We start from the raw sequence: 18,711 nt of genomic DNA, 5'->3' as shown, positions 1-18,711 counted from the left end.
CTTGGATCTTTAGGGTAATATTTCTGGGTATTTTTAGTTGAAAAAGAAGCACGTGGCAACGACGCAGGCAGCTGCTGTGTTGACTGGCATTAACAACGATAAATCTATTGTGTGTCTTTGGTCATTTTTTTGTGCTTTTTTTAACTCCTGAGCTCCTTTGGGTTTCTTTGCCTTCAGGTAGAACAACAAGGGCATAAAACCCAAGACCCAGGAGCTGGGAAATGCTTCTGTCCCGGGAGGTGTGAGCAGTGGTGTTGTGCTATACCGGAGGGAGTTGGGGCGATTTCAGCCTCTGCTGCTTGAAGCTGTGATTTCCCTTCCTGCCAAGGGTTTCTGCTTTGCTCCTGCTGCTCTCCCAGACAGGCCCTGGTGGCTGTCAGGATTCAGGCAGCATTTTTAGAGGTGGCTGGGGAGGAGTCAGGCCGTCCTGGTGCTTTTTCCTTGGTGTCTGTGCCACGCTGGCTGTCCCCATCCTTCCTGTCCCTCCGCATACCTGGGGAGTTGCTCCTGGTTTTGGAAAGCAGCTGGGAGAGGGCTCCAGAGCCGTGCCTGTGGCAAGGCTCGGGGACACGGCCGGACAAGATGACTTAACCCATGGTTTTTATTTGAAAGTAATCTCTTCATTTCCATGTTTCCAGGCTTCTTTCAAGCAGCGCTTTAAAAGGTGCGTGTCAGCCTGTCTCGGAGCAAGCACTGAGCTGGGGCAGGAGGGCTATTTTGAAGGGGAGGAAAGCCGCTGAAATTAAAGACACTTGAGAAGACACAGCCATCACGGCTGCCAGAGGAAATTCTCCTCCTGCCAGACAGCACATTAGCAGCAGTCTCCTGCTATCCTGGGCACAGTCCCGCGGTCAGGCACTTAGTGCATTTCGAAGATGGGCTGTCAAGGCCGGAGCTGTCTATGGCTTGCAATTACTGACCTTTGAGGTAATGTGTCCTTAATAGAAGGATGTGAGTACATGAGAGAAGGAATTATCGTCATCAGAACCATCTCCTCACCTCTTTGGAGGAGGACAGTTCTGTTAAAGGACCTGTGCTCCAGCGGAGCTGGTTCTGCTCCTCCTGGAAGAACAGCAGCGTGGGGAAGAGAGGGACCCCAAATGACCACGGAGCTCTGTTAGTGGCTTGTTAATTCATTTTTTTTTTCCTTTGATGATAGTTTTGGGCTAGGGCTTGTGTATGAAGCCCTAGACGGGGTCTTCAGGGTAACGTACAGCTTGTCTGGGCTTGGGGATCCACAGCTGGCAGCGCATCTCAGGGAGGGGAAGGCTGTTTGGGTGAATCAACGTGGGCATTGCGGAGAGACGTCTGGGACTGCAGCTACAGGGATGAATAATAACAGATCTTGTCATGTTTGGGCAGAGTCTGCCTCTTCTTTGCTGATTGTCTCCTTGGGAAAAGGGACCTGCAGGCGAAGAACACGAGGCCTTTGCGCTCGGTTGGTTTTCTCCAGGGGTGGCAAATGCTTTGCGATACGTTGCTCTGTGCTTTATCGGAGGATCTGAAGGCCCTCTGCAAACCTGTAATTAGGCACCTTTGTGCCTGCCGCCCTTGTGGCAAGATCCTTGCTACCCTTCCTCTGCCAGAGCAGGGATAAGGGATCAGAAGGATGTCAGCTGGAGCCTGCAGGAAGCCTGGGGAGTTCAGCAAGCCACGAGGTCTCGGTGACTGATACAGCTAAGTGACTCGCACGGGTGCAGTGACCTGAGCAGGGCTCCACATTTCATGCACAGTTGCTTTAAATGGATGCTGATCATTTTCAGCATGACCTGCTAATTATTAGAGCAGATGAAAGACTTTTTTTTTTTTTTTTCCAGTCCCCCCTCCCACTGCATGTTCTCTCTTCCCTCCTCCTTTCCCAATTCTTTATCCGAGCTAATCAACATGATACAAACAGTCTAAAAAGCGGTATTGTTACTACAGCTATTAACTGGGAAGGAGACAGCAGGCATCTGGAGCCTCTCAGGAAGGACTTGCCGGGTATAACACATTATTTTTAACAGCCGAAGTGAGAGCTGGAGAGTCAGACCAGAAAAGGCTTAACATCCTTTCCTTTGAGATCCTGCTGCTCAGTGACCTGTATCCTATGATGGAGATTTTTCAGAGCCAAGTATGGAATTTCAGTAGTGATGAGGCTTTCCAGAGATCTGATACATCCCTGATTAAAAATAAATATCTATATCTGTATCTTTTGCTGGGGAGTGTTCAGATGGTGAAGACGTGTGGCTGGGTCCTGCAAGGAGAATCTTCCCATCCCGAGGGACAATTTAATGTCCATAGGGTGCCCCTAGGCAGCAGACGGCAGGACTTGGGAAGGGAAATGTTAACGCGGTGCTGTCCCTATGATGGTGTTGAGCTGTAGGAATTGTTTTTTCTCCCATATTTTAAGATTTTCTTCTCTAGAGCCATGGGATAGGTTTTCCAGAGTCCTCTGCTCTTTTTAAATCAACACCTAATAGTTGTGCTGATGGGATAGTGGAGGCTTTTCGGCTAAGGTAGAGGATGAAGTTGTCTCCGGGATTTCAGCTGTGGTGGTATCTTGGAAGGAAGCAGAGCAAATGGACACGGTGTTTAAAGACTGTGTCCTGAATTGCTTTCATTTGGTTCGTATTTTGTAAGCCATTGGCTGGGGTTTCTGTCCTTTCAGAAATCAGCAGCTTCTTATGAAATATGGAGCTGTTTAAAAACAGACAGCAGCTGCTCCATCCCTGCGTCAGCAAGGACTCAGCAGAAGGAAAGGGGAATGGTAGACGGTTGTTTAGCTGTGATATTCCTCCCTTCATTGCTGTTGTCATATTGTGTTAACAGAAGGTCTGATCCAATGTACACCAGGAAAGTAAGCCTTAATGTTTCTTTGTTCTCCTGGAATGGTGCTGGGAGGGAAGGGGGGAATGTTTGAATGAGACTTTTATTTATGTGGTTCAGAGGGCTCGGTGTTGCCTGTGTCGGTGGGTATGTTTTTCTGCTCTTGTTTCTTCGGCTATTCTCGGTATTTTTAGCTGGGAAAAGTCTTTATTTGTTTTCTTTGTAGAAAACCTCCGCTGTGTGACATAAAAACCTCTTGGGGGGTAAATATTTGGTGGAGAGAGTATGCTCCGTTCAAACCAGCTTCCTAACTTGTTTTAAATTCTTTTTGAAAATCTCAGCCAGATTATTTAAAAAAAAAAAAAAAAAAAAAAGAAACAGAAAATGAAAAATGAGGAACATCGTTGCACAAGAACTGGAAGGAACCCAAAGAGTTTGCTTACTGTTAAAATTGCGACATGACTGAAAACATTTGGTAAAGAAAAATTAATTGCCTGGTGTATTTGTGGTTTCCTGTTGAATCTCAATTTCTAGAGGAGGTTGAAAAACCCATGGATGTTTCCTGAGATTACTAGATAGCATTATACCTTATGTACATGATCGGAGACCTTCAGCAAAGTGTGCCAGATGTCCACGGTTTAATGCAGAGGCTCTCGTCCATCCTGAGCGTGGCTCTTTGCTCCTTTTTAGTAGGGTGAGCAGAGGTGAGGGTCCAGATCTGCTTCACTGAGTGAGCTCTGAACCTGGATGAGACCTTTGGGGCCATCCTACCTGTCCTCGAGTTAGTGTCGGGCAGGGTTTCTGAGCAGTTCCTTACACCTTCATCAGTCTGATCACGATCTTGTACGACTTTATTCTGATCCAAAAGCTGCCCAAAGAAGGATGCTCATGTGGTTGTTAGCCCCAAGATGTGCCCTTTAATGGGCTCTAAAGCCACAGACAGGGCTGTTTTTTAAGGGAGGAGAGGATCAGGTAGTCATGCAGCAGAGAAAGGGCTCGAACGTGGTTCAAGATCTGCTCTGGTCCATCTTGGAAGCATTAAGGTTGGAACAGGCCTTCGTCGCTCTTGGATAACGACCCCGTGCCTGTTGGGTTGCAGAGTGAGAGCTTGAGAGAATCAGATGGGAGAAATACCAGGGCTGCTTGGGGTCCCCTTCAGGTGCTTGGGGACAGAAGAAAGCTGACCTGGCACCATCCTGGGAGCTGCGGGTTAAAAGCAGAGCTTGTCAGTGCAGCAGTGCTTGCAGGCACCCCGGGGTGGCCGTGCCGCTTCTTAGGGCGCCTTGTGGACCCCATGGGTGCTGTGGGGCTGGAGCCCCTTTGGGGTGGGCTCAGCGGGGCACACGGACTGCTGAGGAGCCCAGAGCCTGGGATACATCTGAGGGCAGCCGGGTGAAGCCCTGGGCTCGAGCCATCGCGGCGGGGGCAGGCCAGGCGACCGCAGCTCCCCTCTGGCCCGCGGTGCGCGCGCCTTGGCTGGATCACGCAGGAGGTGGCTGTGTGTAACGGGTGGCGTCACCTGGCCTAGGGTTGTGAAATCCCCGAGGCTCCTCTGGGTATTCCTGCGGGAAGGGCAGAGTTAGCCCTCGGGGGGATTTGTGTGTGGGAACAGTTAATTTGGGAAACGCCAGGGCCGGCTCTCTGAAGGCGAGGGCAGGGGCTGCGGGGGGAGCGTGGTTGGCGCGTCGACTGGAGACGGGCTGACACTCGTAAAGGAAAAACGTATGTAGGAGTACAGAGCTGGGGACGAGCGTGGTCAAGCTTTAATTTGAGATCAAAATGGGCTTCAGCGCAGCTACACTGCTCTCGGGGAGCCAAAGGCAGCTTTTGGGCTGGATGTTGGCCCCGCAACTGCAGGCAGCTCGAGAACACGCACAGTTGCTTAATATCTGCTTCTAGCTTTGCTGGAGCACTGTAAAGTGTTTTTTTGGTGTTGTTTGAAATAATGAAAAACGTATTGAAAAAGTAATGCTCATCCAACCCTTCAGCTTTCTGAAAGTTTCCCCCCCCCAGCGCGCGACGTGCTTGCTCGCGGGATGGTGGGAGTTAAATTTTCCTCTTGACTCAACTGTGGAAACTGTCTTCATTTATCATTTCCCGGTTTAGCTCCTGCATTGAAATTATAGCAAGGCTGGAGTTTATTTTTGTCTTGTGTACATTTATCTCCTGTGTATCCTTGTATCTATTATTAGCATCCTGCTCTATTGCTAAATGGATTGGCCGAGCTCTTGGGGACAAAATATCGAAGCAGATGACTCGGCTGCAATATCCCTCGGCCGCTGCTTTTGCAGTATTCATAGTGACTGGGTTTGCCCAGCATTTGTCAGAGCGTTCTTATTTTAAACCCTGAGGATGCAGTGGGCAGAGGCGGCAGATAGGAGATCTGAAATGGCATCTCGGTGTGCGAGGGGAAGGAGGGGGGCGTGGAGGGGAAGCTCTGGCTGAACACAAACAGAAAGCAGCCGTGCGCTCCGGAGGCATCGCAATTGCGTGGCCAGGCTTCAGCCCTGTCCTCGGTTTGCTTTTCTTTTTTTTTTTTCTTGATGGGATATTTCCACCTCGGACTGCAAATAAGGGGATGCCGAATCCTCGGAGAGAGGATCGGTGTGGTGGTTGGTAGGCTCAGGGCTTACTATTTCCTGAATTAAGAGAGAAGTTGGAAAAATTTTAAAGATTTCAGCCTTGTTTTAAAACCCGTGTGAAGCCACTGCTGCTGGTCGGTGGCTGGACGTGGGTCCTCAAATCTGTACCTAGCTTCACGGCTTGCACAAGAGGGATTTTCGTACTTCCTCTGATCTCGCTTGCCTCCTGTTTCCACATCCAGCCCGAGCGAGTTGTTTTTTTTGGGTTGCTCTGGGATTTGATGTGTTTTGTAACCGGCTATCAAGTATCTCCTCCGTGTTCTCGCTTTGCTTGCAGAGCTTGGGGTTTGTTCAAGCGGCCTCCTGCATTTGCCCTGCCTCTGTCCCACGTCTTAGGAAGATGCGCGGGGTCCCGCGTACCGGAGCGGCGTGCCTGGGGGGGGAATAGTTCTTCATGCTGTTTTAGTTTTTTGAATAGCCTGGGCAGTGCCTTTGGCAAGGGTACAATCCAGAGCTCCCTGAAACAATTGCGAAGCCTTATTGTTGTAGCACAGCTCTGGATCGTGTTCTTGATGTTGTTTTTCTTCCCTTCTAATTTGTTGCTCTAAAAAGCATGATGAAACGCTTCCCCTGCTCCCCTCTTTTTTTATTTTTTTTTATTTTTTTTTCCCTTTTTCCTTTTAAGCTGCCTTCCTACGCATGTGGATTTTCTCCTTCCGTGGCTCTTTGCCATGTGCCAGTTCGGGCTGTGTGTCAGCTCGGTTCTGCTCCGCTGGTGCGGGCTCACTGAGCGCACGGGCTGCGCTCTGCTGCCGCGTCTCCCGATCCGCTTAGGGGAAGGCTGCCTGGGAATGCCAGCTCTTGCATCGGTGCCTGAATGAGTCGTCTTTTTCCATCTCCTCCCTTCTTTGTGTTCCTCTTCCAGCATCCTTCGGTTCCTATGGACGTGCCACGTGTTTCCCCGGTCTGCCTGTGCGAGCAGCGTTGCCTGACGTCAGAGCGGGTTCCTGACGACGCTCTTGGCCCACGCCGAGCTTTTTTTCCCCTGCAGGCTCCACTTGTAGGGGCAGGCAGGCCCGGTGTGCATCTCGCCTGGGGCTGGCTGTGCTTTTGAAGGCTTTGGCTTCCCGAGCCTTGGCTGTGTGGCTGCGCCTCTGGGCTGGGGGCAGGAGCTCGGTGGCTCGGTCAGCGCGGGGCTGGGTTGCCCGAGCGGTTTGGTGCTGTGGCCACAGCTGCCTGGCAGGACGGGGAGAGTTGATCAAACAAAGCTGCTTCCACTAATTGTCAGGCTTTTGTATTTGTGTTTTTTGTGACTTTTTTTTTTTTTTTTTTTTTTTTTTTGAGTTTTATGAACTTTAAGGCATGCATGACTGAGCGGTTTAATTAGCTGTGGGAACTGCTCAAGATAACTCGCCGGGATTTTCTGCAAACCTCGCTGCCCTTCTCGTGTTCTCAGCGGAGCAAGGAGGCAGCAGTGGCCGCAAGCACAGCACCGATGAGATGCTATCTCCGGGACAGCGACGGAAGCGACTGCAGCTCGCTGGTGTGTAGGCTGGATGGGAATGGTCCCCAGGCTCGTGGTAGGGACAGGGTGCTCTGGGGACACCCAGCTGGAGCCCTGCGCCTTGTAGAGCCACCCCTTTCACCCAGGTCACCTTCTTGCATGCCTTTGTCTTGGGGAGGAGGCCACAGGCATCCTTCTCCTTCCTGAACTGCACTTGAACGTTAGTCTTGAGGTCTCCTGCGCTTCCACCCGTCACCCCAAAACATCTCTGGGGCTGTGGAGGTGCCAACAGGAGGAATACCAGCAGTGTTGTTAGAGCTTCATGGAAACATGGGGGCTCATCAGCAGCCCCGTGGCCTCCTAGCACATGGTCAGAGGTGATAGTGCTGGACACCAGCCTTGAATTCCTGCTCCCCGTGCAGCGCGTGGAGGCCGCGCTGACTTGCAGAGGCCTGGCATTCAGCCCAGGGTGTTCTCCGCATCCCATCAGGAAAGGCATCGTGTCCGGACCCCTTACTGTAGCTGTACGGCTGTTTTCCAGAGCCTGGGCACTACCTGAGTGGTGGCAGCACGACTCTACACCACTGCGTGCGGCTCCTCTCCGGAGGGAGCAGGGGAAATGAAGGCCGACCGTGCAGTGCTGGTGGTTACAACAACAAGAGTCTGGCTTGTGGTTGCACAGCGTTATTAGCAGCGACCAAAATGGTCTTTCTGATGTATTTCATCTTGTGCTCATGGTGATTTTCTGTGGTCGAATCTGCTTGCTTCATGTTTTGTCCCGAAGCACGAAGGGATCGTGGTTGGAGCTGGCTTCCATGCTACGGGGCCTGCTTTGTCCTGACACCCGGAGCTGGATGGGTTCTGGGCTTGCAGCCTGTCTAGAAGCTGTACGTGATCAAGTGTTTTCAATTAGTTTTGAATTGTTAAGGGTCATGGATATTATGGCAGAAGGTTCGGTTATAAAAAAAAAAAAAAAAAAGCATCCTGTAAAAGGTGCTGTTGGTTATTTCCCTTAAATCCTTAGATTTGGGGTTTGAGAGGAAAAATCATTAAATGATGTCTTAAAGCTGAATAAAGAAGTCAGTATTGAATGTTTTAATGTCTTACAGATGCTGTGGGGTTGCAGGATTTTATTTTAAATTTAACAATGGGAGTTGGAGCGGCTCCAGCGCTGTAAAGAATAGCCTCTTTAATTAAGGGGCGAAGCTGGAAGAGCGTGCGTGGTGCGATGCCATTTTAAAGTTTAAGCGGGGCTTTGTAGTTGCGACTTGTTATTCCCCATTTTGGATCGCACATCCGAGTGTCTGGGGTTGTTGTGGGGATGTTCCCTGCCCAGAGAAGGAAGGCTGGTCTGGGGCAGGGCAGCGGGGTTTCTCCAGAGCTGCTCTGACCTCATTTTCTTCTCTTTCCTGTGGCCCCCGAAGCCTGCTTTGAAGGTCCTGTGTCTTTGTGGGCACGTGCATGTGATGCCTCAGAGCTGGGAGAAAACATCACCTTTTTTTTTCTTTTTTTTTTCCCCAAAAAAGCTTGTATTTTTATTATTATTTTATTTTCAGACTTTGTGGGGGAGAGTATTTTGTGGCCACATTTCCTTAAACGCCATCTTGGTGACGGCGAGTGCTGGAGCAGGTTGGGGACGTGGGGCGGGGATCGAACGCCGCCTGTTCAGGAAGATATCCCGAGACCCACTGAGATTTCACCCCGGGAGCCAAGTCTGAAATTCAGCCAAATGTCTGCGGTGTTGGGGCAGGCAGGGCCGGATCCCGCCCCAAAGCAGCTCTCCGGGTTTCAGTTCTCTGTGGTTTGCTCGCCTCTTACTTACCGGGGTGGAACCCAGAAAATTGGTCATTTAAAAAAAAAACACAAAACAAAACCAAAAACTGCACTTCTCGCCTAGAAAACGTAAGTGTTCCAGACGTGTATGTGACAAAGCAGCGTGCGGAGAGGTGACGGCCAAGTCTGGGCTTTGATTAACCCCGAGCTCCCAGGACCGTGGCTCCTGCCCCGTGCGTGGCTTCGCCTGGCGCCGCAGTAGCACAACGTGTGTTCAATTATCCGAGGCAACAACTGCTGCTCGTGGCCATCTCGGAGGTTTCGCTGCAAGAACGAGCATCTGCCAGGGTTTGCCACATCCTGGTTTGTGCTAAGAGGTGGAAGACAATTGTTTGAGTGTTTATTTATTTTTTTTTCCTTCCCCCAGATAGTTTCTGTGAGAATTCAGTGCTACAAATTGAGCTCCAGTTTGATGCATCCCGAGGAGTAATTCCCACTCCGGTGAGAATTGCTGCTCTGTGGTGCGAGGAGATGCAGCCTTGTAGCAGGGGCTGAGCCTGCGAGGCCAGGTACCAGGAAACCTTGATGGCCTGCGTGTAGTGCGTCCTCGTGTGTTTATCCCCATAAAATAATTAATTGAGCTGGAGCTCCAAGCAGCATTATCACCTCTGCGCATTAAAAAATCACAATCGTGCTCTCCAATTTAATGAGATTTAGAAAGAAATGGGTCTTTTCTGCTCGCCTCCTAGTCTCTGAGTGCGAAAGGCTCCCCTGGGTCACGCATTCAAGCCTTTCCTCCTAAGCGCTCTCGGGGCTGGCCCCGCAGAATCACCAGAATTGGGGCCTTTGGGTTTCCCAGGGCTGCTGCCAGGCTTGGAACCGGGTCGTGAATGCTGGCAGCACTAATTCGAGCGCTCACCAGTCAGCTAACTGTGTTTTTGCGGTGGCCTTGGCTCTGCTTTTTTTTTTTTTAATTTTTTTTTCTCTTTAATTTCTATTGTTTCCCTTGCTTATTTGCTAACTTGCAAAACTCGGCAGATTGCAGGGGATCTCCCAGCCCTTGGGGTGAGCGTTCCTTGGAGCTGTGGCAATCCAGCTCGGAGGTGGACGTGGGGCTGTGGGGTTGTCCCGGGCAGCTTGGTGTGCTGTGGGAGGCCCTACACCGCCTTCGTGGGCTTGGGAGCTGCCGCGTGTCCGTCAGCCTCTGCTCGTGGTGGAATTGGATGGCATCCAGTCACTAAACCCCTGAATTTCAACAGTGTGAAGCGTGCCATTGACTTGGATGGTGCCTTGAGTGTTGTCTCCTCCTCCCTTCGAGGCTTGTGTCTGGCTCGGGCTGGTGTGTTCGTGCTTTTCCCTCGTCCTGCTGTAGGACGTGCCCAAACTGCGTGGGGACAGGGGGTGCCCGGCGTGCGGCCGGCTCTCCAGGGCTCACTGCAGCTCTGCAGATCCAGGAGGACAGGTGAGGTCTCCCAGGACGTGCTAAGAAGGCCTTGGGAAGCTGCTGGCTTGCTGCTGCTCCAGAAATTGTGCCCAGAAGCCCCACAAACCCCATCCCTACTCACACGAGACAGCAAGGGCGGCGTAACGCGCACCTGAGCATCACCTCGCTGCCTGGCTGCTTTCTCTTGAGCGAGGCGAACCCCAGAGGAGCACCTCGCACAGCCTGCTGGAGCGACTACCCAAACACCACATGCAGCCCGTGGCGGTCCCCACAAGCTGCTGCAGGCCCTCCTGGCTGGGATTTCGGCACAGGATGGGGAGAAGCCACCGACAGCCTCGCCTGGGGTGCGAGGGCAGCGGGAGCAGCCCCTCGCCAACCATCCCCGACCCCGGGACCGGCCGTCAGGAAACAGTTAAAGAGGAGAGAGGTTGTCGAGTTGGGTTAGCCATAAGATAGCTCATATTTTAGAGGGTTTCAGAGCTAAGCTATAAAAAGGCCTCGCAGTATTTCAACTCACCCATTGTCTGCTGGAAGCCAGCCAGCGTTGCCATGGCTACGAGGAATTATTACTTGCTGCCAGAGCTGGAGGAAAAGCTCATACTTTTGGCTTCAAAACAGGAGGGGTGGACTTATGTAATCCACTGTGTTTATAGGCTGAGACTGGCAGGAGCATTGAGAAATAATTACAGGCTTTCCATTTCATTTCCAGCTCAGTTTTAAGGCTGTGTGGCCTCTCTTATTTATTTATTTCCGAGCGGCGACGCTGGCTGCTGACGATGCGGGAGGTTGCGGAGGTGACGCGGGGATGCCGCTAGGTAAGTGCCCCCACCCCGGGGCTGGCCGGGCTGCTTTTGTTTTGGTGGCGTTTTGTCTGGCTTGCTGAAGCAGGCCGGGGCAGAAAGAAGTTGCTGTGAGAAGCTGGGACTTGGCCCTGCGACACGGGAGCAGCCGGCGGCGCTGGAGGCTGGGAACGCGCTCCTGCGGCTGCCCGGAGGTGGCCGGCCTCAGGCTGGAGGAGAGGAGCTGCGAGGGGCTCGCGAGCCTCTGCTGCTCTCAGACGTGGCTGTGTCCCTCAGCCCGTGCTGGCTTGCAGCATGTTTTTTTTTGGGGGAGGAGGGGAAGGTAGTGAGCAAGCAGAATGGGGAGAAAAAGTTTGTGTTTTCCTTTTTTTTTTTCCTCTTTTTTTTTTTTTTCCCCCCGAGTGTCTTGGTCTTACACATTGCTGTGCCGGCTGGAGACGGATTTGTCGCTGTGATCAAAGCAGTTGTGCTGATGTTTCGTGCTTTTGAGAGGTGAATTGCGAAGTTAGCCTGTAATTAATGTGGGTTTGTTCGTCCCTGGAACAGTCAGCAGACAACGCTGTAATTTGGGTTTGCCTGAAAAGCAGCACGCGGTGTGTTTTGACTTCGGTCAGGCCAGTGGGAGTTTGCAGCTGCTGTTTTTGTGCTGGCTGTTGCAGAAAGGGAATTATTGCCGGTAAACTCTGCCCGCAAAACTTGGAGCTTGGACGGCTTTGCTGGTTCCAAGGGTCGTGGCACCGCAGTCCCCGGGGAGGATGTCGGTGGCGCGCTGGGAATCCCGTGCCCAGCGGGACGGGGGCTTGGGAGCATTGGGGGGAGCTGCTCCTTGCTGCCTCCTGCTCCCCTCTCCTTCAGTGAACGAGAAGAACAAACTGTGACTTCTTAAACCTCGCTGGGGCTGGGTGTAAAACTGGAGTGGATGAAGCCCATGTGTGGAGGGGGCATGAAGAAAAATACTTTGATGTGCCCCAGACTTGCTGTAGTGGTTAAAACCCAGGTGAAAGCTTTGGTGTGCTGGGACTTCGGTGTTTTCCCTCATCGCCTGGTGACCTGCTGGGGAGTTATGTTCTCGGTGATGCTGGTTGGGCTGACTTTGTCATCGTGGTGTGGGGTGTGAAGAGGAAATATCTGAACGGCTGTGACAGTCCCCTCTGGAAAACACAGCCGGCTCTGGCCAGCGTGCCGAACTTGAGGAAAAAAAACACTGTTTGGGTACAATTACAGTCCCACGTGAACGTGTTTGGGCCCTGACTTGAAACACAGAGCAGGCGTGGAACCGATTGCTGTACGTGAGGGGCTGTCAGAGGCACGCTGCAGAAATAAATGGCTTTTCCCAGTGTTTGCTGTGGTTGCTGCGTGTGTGCGGCAGTTCCAGGCAAAAACTTCAGAGACGGGGGGAGAGCTTCAGGTCGGGAAATGCTCCTCGAAACAGCAGGCTCGACTCGTGTTATTGGCGACACACGGGTGTGTTATACAAAATAATTCAATAATTTAATGATCCATAATACTCCTCTAGCTCCTACCACAGATGCTGTTGGACTCGAGTTGGATTTGTTACTGCGAGGTTGGTTTTTTTTTTGTTGGTTTTTTTTTTTTTTTTTCTTCCTCTGGGATTCGTGCCAGGACGAACTGTATGTTCTGTTCTTAACAGTTATGAGTAATGTATGTGTGAATCTATAACATAAGTAATACGAGTGCATAAAATGTGTGAGTATGCAGGATTCATGCGTCCCGTGTCTGCGGCGCGCGGCGCACATGCCGTGTGTGTGTTCGGGGAGGCTGCACGGCGTGTGGGGCAGAGCCCAGGGCATGCCCTGCACCCGCTGCTCACCGCAGAGCCGTGGCTGACAGCCTGCTCCCGGGTACCTGAACCCCAAATGCAGTCGCCAGCCACGGTCTGTGTATGTGATGGCCCTTTCAGAGTGGTTTTATGGTGGAGAGGGCTGGAAGTCCCTCCCCGTGCTTGCAGGGGAAGTAAATCTGCCTGGCCCGGGCAGCAGAGATGCTTGTGCCGCAGCATCGTGCCCTCCTGAGCTGTTTGCAGAGCCAGGGTGTCCCCAAAGCCATGTGTTGGGGTACCCGTGGGTCTCGTGGGGCTGTGGGGCACCCTGCTGAAGCCGCAGTGGGGCTGCGTGAGCGGCGCTCTCCGAGGCTCGTTCTAATGGTTTTTTTTTTTTCCTTCTTTTTTTAGACTAATAAAATGGACTTTCTCTCATAAATTATTATTATTTTTTTTTTTCGTAATGTGAAAAATGAGAAGGTGGCAAGTCGCCAATTCCCCCGCCTCCCTCTTCCCAGCTCGGATGAGGTCATTGCCTCTCCAAGTTTGTACCACGCATTGTGAGACACGGCTGGAGAAGCAAGAAGTCAACAAACGCCTCTCGGAGCGGCTGCCAGCCCCGGAGCGCTAGCGGAGCTGTAAGCGAGGGTGCTGGGGGGGCCCGAAGACCCTGTGGGACACAAATTTGGGTACGAGGGGACCTCTCCATGGCCTGGCCGCTGGTGCTGTGCTGGGGCGAGATGGGAGCTGGGTGTGGGTCCGCTCGGTGCGAGGACCCCACACGTGTGAGGGGCTCGGCGTGTGCTTAGGTGGAAGGCGATGGGCGGCCGGCCTGGCACTGCTCGGCTCAGCTCGCTCTTGCGCTGACTTTTTCCTTGGGAATTTCCTCGGCGCTGTTTTTGAAACCGGGGTTGCGGGAGTTCACGACCCAGCGGAGGATCTCTCCGAGACCTTTGTGTCCCCGGCTGAGCAGTGGCGGCGTGGAGAAGTTGTTTATTTTCTTGAACACCACGCGGAGCTGCTCGCGAATTCCTAAGCTATTGTTTTCTCCCCATCTGTCTCCCCCAGCCCTCCCTCCCCTCCCGCCGTCCGGATTCCTCTTCCCTCGGCGGTGGAAGCGGTGTGGGGCTGCCCGGCCTCCGACATGCTCCCGGGGGCTTCCCAAGGAGATTCAGTCCCGAAATTGTAGGATTTTGGACCTTCTGCTCGGGTCCTTGGGCTGTGGCACACCTGGTGCGGATGCATTTTAAAATGGGGAGGCTGCTGAATTGCCACGGGTCTGAAACAATGATTTCCTGAGTCCCATAACGAATGAATTACCAAAATGGTGTGAAAGCATGCTTGCTGCCTCGTGCCTTTGCCGTGAGTCTCGTTTTGGCCAGCTCGCTGTGCACTGCAGGGGTGCATCGCGGTGGGGGTGCTTCGTGCATCTTTATTTTTTGTCTTGGTGCCCCGTGACGGTGCTGGGAAGCGATGTGCTGAGTCGGTTCTGCCCAGATCCTGGTCTGCTGGCCCTGCGGGGTGTGGGTTGTCAGCGCTGGGGTCTGGAAATGAAATCTTTGCTGCGTCAGAAAGAGGAATGACAGCAGGTGAGAGAAGGTGAGCAGATCGTCGAAAAGGTGAGCTGGGAAGGTCTGCAAGGAAGGCCTGGGGGATGCTTCCATGCACTGACACCAGGATGTTGCAGAAGTTTGGTTTTTAAGAGGAAAACCAGTGGGCAGGACCAAAGAAGTGCAGCTGGGAAGTAACAGAGGGGCTTGGGATCCAGCGTGCTGCTGTGCTTTTCGGCAGAAACTTGAAGGAGAAAAAAAAAATTAAAAAATTGCCGTTCCATCACAGCTTGTCTGTTCTCTGGAAACCATTTAAGCATCCCGTTAATCCATTAACAGCGGCTGCACCTGTGCTGCCGCACCCCAGCACTGTCTTCTGCTCACTTTCTCTTTGTCTTGACGCTTCTGCTTAGCAGCCTCGTTGATTTTTCCTGTCGACACGACACAATCGCTCCTTGTTAGCCTACCTTGCTCTTCCCTCTTTCAAGGAAGGGAAGGAGCAGGGGAACCAGATCTGATAATTCCAGTGAGTAGAACTGTTCCCCTGAGCCCTGTATAAAGAAATAAAAAGGCTCTCCTTCTCTCTGCTTCTCTTTGAGTACAAGCACTTTACCCTCTTGGATTCCCTGCAGGCTCCTCATACTGCTAAAATTGAAACATCAAGATGTCTGAGGCAGCAGGAATTACCATCAGTGTTTTGACACCTGGAGGTACAATTTCTATTAGCTTTTATATAAAAACAACACCAGTTTTGCCAACAGAGTTCTCATTAAATAATGCATGAAGACCCCCGCCTCTGACAGGAGGTATTTTTTCTTTCACTTTCTTGGACTCTTGGATAATGGCTTAATTTTTGTGACCATTGGGGAAAAACACGCATACACTCACCGGCAGGAATATATCTGTGGACTGGCTTATTCCAGGCACAGAGTCAATTATCCTGTTTGCTAATTAGCGGGGAGAGATGGGGGAAAGCAGATTAAGGTTGGTCTGTTCGGAAGGTTTGGTTTCTTTCATTTATTTTTAATTTTTTTTTTTAGGGAATAGAACATAGGCTTCCTGAGACATTTGATGGTAAACAAGATGTAGGTGTAGCATGGGACAGACCCAAGGAAGGGGCTACGTGTCCTTGAACAAGGATGGGCACAGGGTCATGGGAAACAACAAACGCGGGGCTTGTGCCGTGGTGGAGATGGCGCTTGGCATCGAGCATATGCTCGGCGCCCGCTTTTGGGGGAAATGAAGTGAAACAGAAGGGCACAGCATGTGGATGTGACTGCTAATAGTTAGAATCAAAGTACAGTTTTGACATTTCTAACCTAATAAGTGGTGCTGCCTGCAAGAGCCTGCTTATTTTCCTTTTCACCATGAGATGCTTTGACAGAGGAGTAAAGTCCCATTTTGACATTTCTGTCATTTTAACTAAAGAGAGAGATTACAGTAAATTGGATTAAGTGAAAATCTTCTTCAGATGTTTGTGGTTTGGGCTGATTTATGGATAGATGTCATTTGAACGTCATTCTGCATTTTTTAAGCATCTGCTTGATGGTTGCTCTAATGCTGTTGCTGCAAATAGTCCACGCAGAGGGAGAAGCCGAGCGAGGAGCAGCTTCCCGTGACGGATCCGCTGCTGGTGTGTGGCACAGGGACAGCAGGACCCTGTCCTGAGCACGTTCCCAGCTGCTGCCTGCCAGATCCTGTGATGGCTGCTTGCTTTTCCTTGGGATCCTCGTTGTGAAACTCAAGTTACCTTCTGCTGAGAGTCATGCCTTGCTTTTTTTTTTTTTTTTTTTTTTTTTTTTTTAAATAATCTTTTCTGAGTACTTTTCCCACCCTTGGAGAGAGATGGTTCAGAGCACGCGAACCTTATCTTGGACTTGGCAAATCCTGGCTCTCCCCTTCCCACCACCAGCGACAACGTCCTTGGTTTACGCTCATGCAAATCCTTGGTCTCGGCCGCCTTGCTGCGGGGTCCCTGAGTCACACCGCGTGTGTGTCACTTTTCCTGGAACCAAAACATTCATGAGCGTGTGCTGGCTCACTGACACAGCAGTGACGCGTGAAAATACTTTGTCTGCCTGTTGATCTTTCCAAGAGATAGCGTTGGAAGCGCTTCCACTCAATGAATAGCCTGAGACTTCTTAAACACATGTCCTCCGTGGCTTCGTCTATTGAAGTTGTTTAATTTAAGTCATTTAGAAGCTGCTGGGGCCTCTTTGGAAGCCGTGTGCTGTCTTGTGGGTGGTGATGTAGCCAGCCCTGCAATCAAATCAGCCCAGGATGTCACGGATGGAGTAAGTCCACTGCTGCCTGGCGCAGTGATGAGTGGGACGAGGCGACGTCTCTGTGCAAATGGTGCTGGGAAGCCGGGAAGCCCGCAGCTCCAAATTGTGTTGTTTACACACAGAGTTTCTAATTTCCAGCACAGTTTCAGAAAATACTTCTGATCCCACCTCAAAACCACCGGATTTGAGTCCAGGAGGTAGAGGTTTATGGATTTCAGTTGTGGTCTCTGAAAGCTTATTTGCAAGTCGAGTGTTGGTTTGAAGCTTTGTACCTGCCCCGGGAGCTCGCGGGGTGGTTTTCTGCTAGCTTAGCTCCTTGAGCTGCTTCTGCTCAGTGCCAAGCAAGGAGCGAGCGTGTAAAAATTGCCTTTCATCCTCTTCAGGGGTTGGATCTCAAACCGTGCCGGTATCAGCTTTGGCAGTGCTGCGGCAGGAAGCTGCTCTCCACACCTGAGCTGGCGATGCAGCGGGGCGGTGCTGTCAGAAGGCAGAGCACCTCAAATCCCAGCTCCCGATGGTGCACGGGCTGGTGGTGCTTCACTTCTTCCTCCGAACCGAGCCCTGCTGGCTGGCTGTGCCCCTCTGAGCACTGCCTAGTGTTCCTGGGGCTTATCGGTGACAGCAGAGCCGTGGTGCTTCGCTTCCTGCGCCTGTGCTCCCCATCCCAAAACTGCTGGGGGGAGAGGTGCAACAGCAGTGCCATACATCCACAACCGCCCCACAGTACGCGTTGCCCTTGCGCTTCAAAAGAAAAAAGCTCTGATTTGTGCCGTGTGGGTGTTTTCGTGCTCTGCGAGCGGTTCGAAGAACGGTTCTTAAAAATACCTCCTGTATTATTTTCCGTGATACGATTATTTGTGGAAGATCACACTACTGAGGGAAGATAAATTTGTAATCCCGCTTAGCGGCTGATCTTATCCTCCCTGAGTAGCTATTGTTACGTAAGGGACAGTGACCCCACATCCACTTCCTAAAGCAGTGGACGGGAGATGCCTTCCCCTTGTGCCCTTGCGCACCGGAGCATCGTTCGGGCTTTGTAGTGGTTTGGAGGCTGGTGGTTTTGCTGCCAAATCCGAGTGCCCCTCCTAGCTCACCTGTGGGTCGGCGTGCCCAAGAGGTGGCTTATTTTGCTGGCAGCGTGGATGCTGAGCCAGGCTGGGCTAAAGAACATATCTCTCTGCATCTTCCACGGCCGGGCATGCTGAGAGGTGCTCACAAAGCGGCGCTGTCGGAGGCTGCACCCCCCAAATCACAGTGAGGAGCAATGGTTTGATCGTGGATCCTCCCGGGGAGGTTATGGGGTGGGAGCTTTGGGGACAGGGCGTGCATGCTGCTAATCTCTTCGCTGTGGGTGAATCGGTGTTGTCTGTGATGGATCCTCACTGCGACAGGCTCTAAGTGGCAACTCTCAGGGGAAATTAGCCTGCAGCTTTTGACTTTATTAAATATTCTCCAGTGCGGTCCCGGAGGACTGCTCCTGAACATCCTGCGGTGCTTCAGCTGTATTTTTAGCATCACCTACGTGAAATGTGGCCGCGTATCGCCGGTATTTACATTAAGGTCTTCATAGGAATGGTCGAGAACTGATAGATGGCGTCTCCTGTCCTTCAGATCAGCACCGTGAGGGTGTCTTATGGGCAGGTACGAGAGCCTTCGTTGGCGATATTGTGGGTTATTATGGAGCCTGATAGCTCTCTTAGAGCTCTGGCTTATAACGATGGATTTACCTGTTTATTAAAACACCTATTTAATGACCGAGTGCAGTGATCTTCGTGGAGCATCAACAGCGGGGCTGCGCTTGGGCTCTGGAAGCAGGAGCTTGGCACAGGTCTAACCTCCGATCCGTCCTGCTCCTGCCTCGCCAGCGACTTTCCTCTCCGCGTGGTTAGACGATCTGCTGTGATGAATGGCATCTGCTCAAAGAGGCAGTGGTGCGGTTTTCCTTGGGAGTTGGAGCTTGGAGGGCTTGGTGATGTTGTGGCGAGGCTGCCGATGGAAAGGAACGCGTGGGGACTCGCTGGCTGTGGGAACGGTCTCGCCCCGTGGAGGGCTGGTGTGAAAACACAACCCAGACTTTGCAGGGGCTGGGGGCAAGCTGCAATTTATATTTCTTCCCGTGCTGTCAAACAACTCGGCGTTCATTCGTGTGTTTACTTCCAGAACCTGTCTGCGATACCTATCTGTTCGT

The 18,711-nt window shown here is 51.8% G+C and overlaps 1 protein-coding gene across 11 annotated transcripts in view; it reads left to right on the top strand.

Annotated features, from left to right (window-relative positions):
- The window catches only part of NCOR2 (nuclear receptor corepressor 2), a 224,630-nt gene that overhangs the window by 33,504 nt on the left and 172,415 nt on the right, over positions 1–18,711 (top strand). Inside the window, exon 1 of one of the 11 annotated variants that reach the window (XM_082774063.1) lies at positions 10,839–10,923. The exons of the other annotated variants lie outside the window; for them this stretch is intronic. The gene's annotated coding sequence lies outside the window, so the exon portion shown is untranslated. Of the gene's footprint in view, positions 1–10,838; positions 10,924–18,711 lie in introns of those variants that run through there. 11 annotated transcript variants of the gene reach the window in all.

This window comes from Aythya marila (genome assembly GCF_965140915.1).
Source record: "Aythya marila genome assembly, chromosome: 17".
NCBI classification, from domain to species: domain Eukaryota; kingdom Metazoa; phylum Chordata; class Aves; order Anseriformes; family Anatidae; genus Aythya; species Aythya marila.
This window is presented reverse-complemented; position numbering and strand designations above follow the sequence as displayed.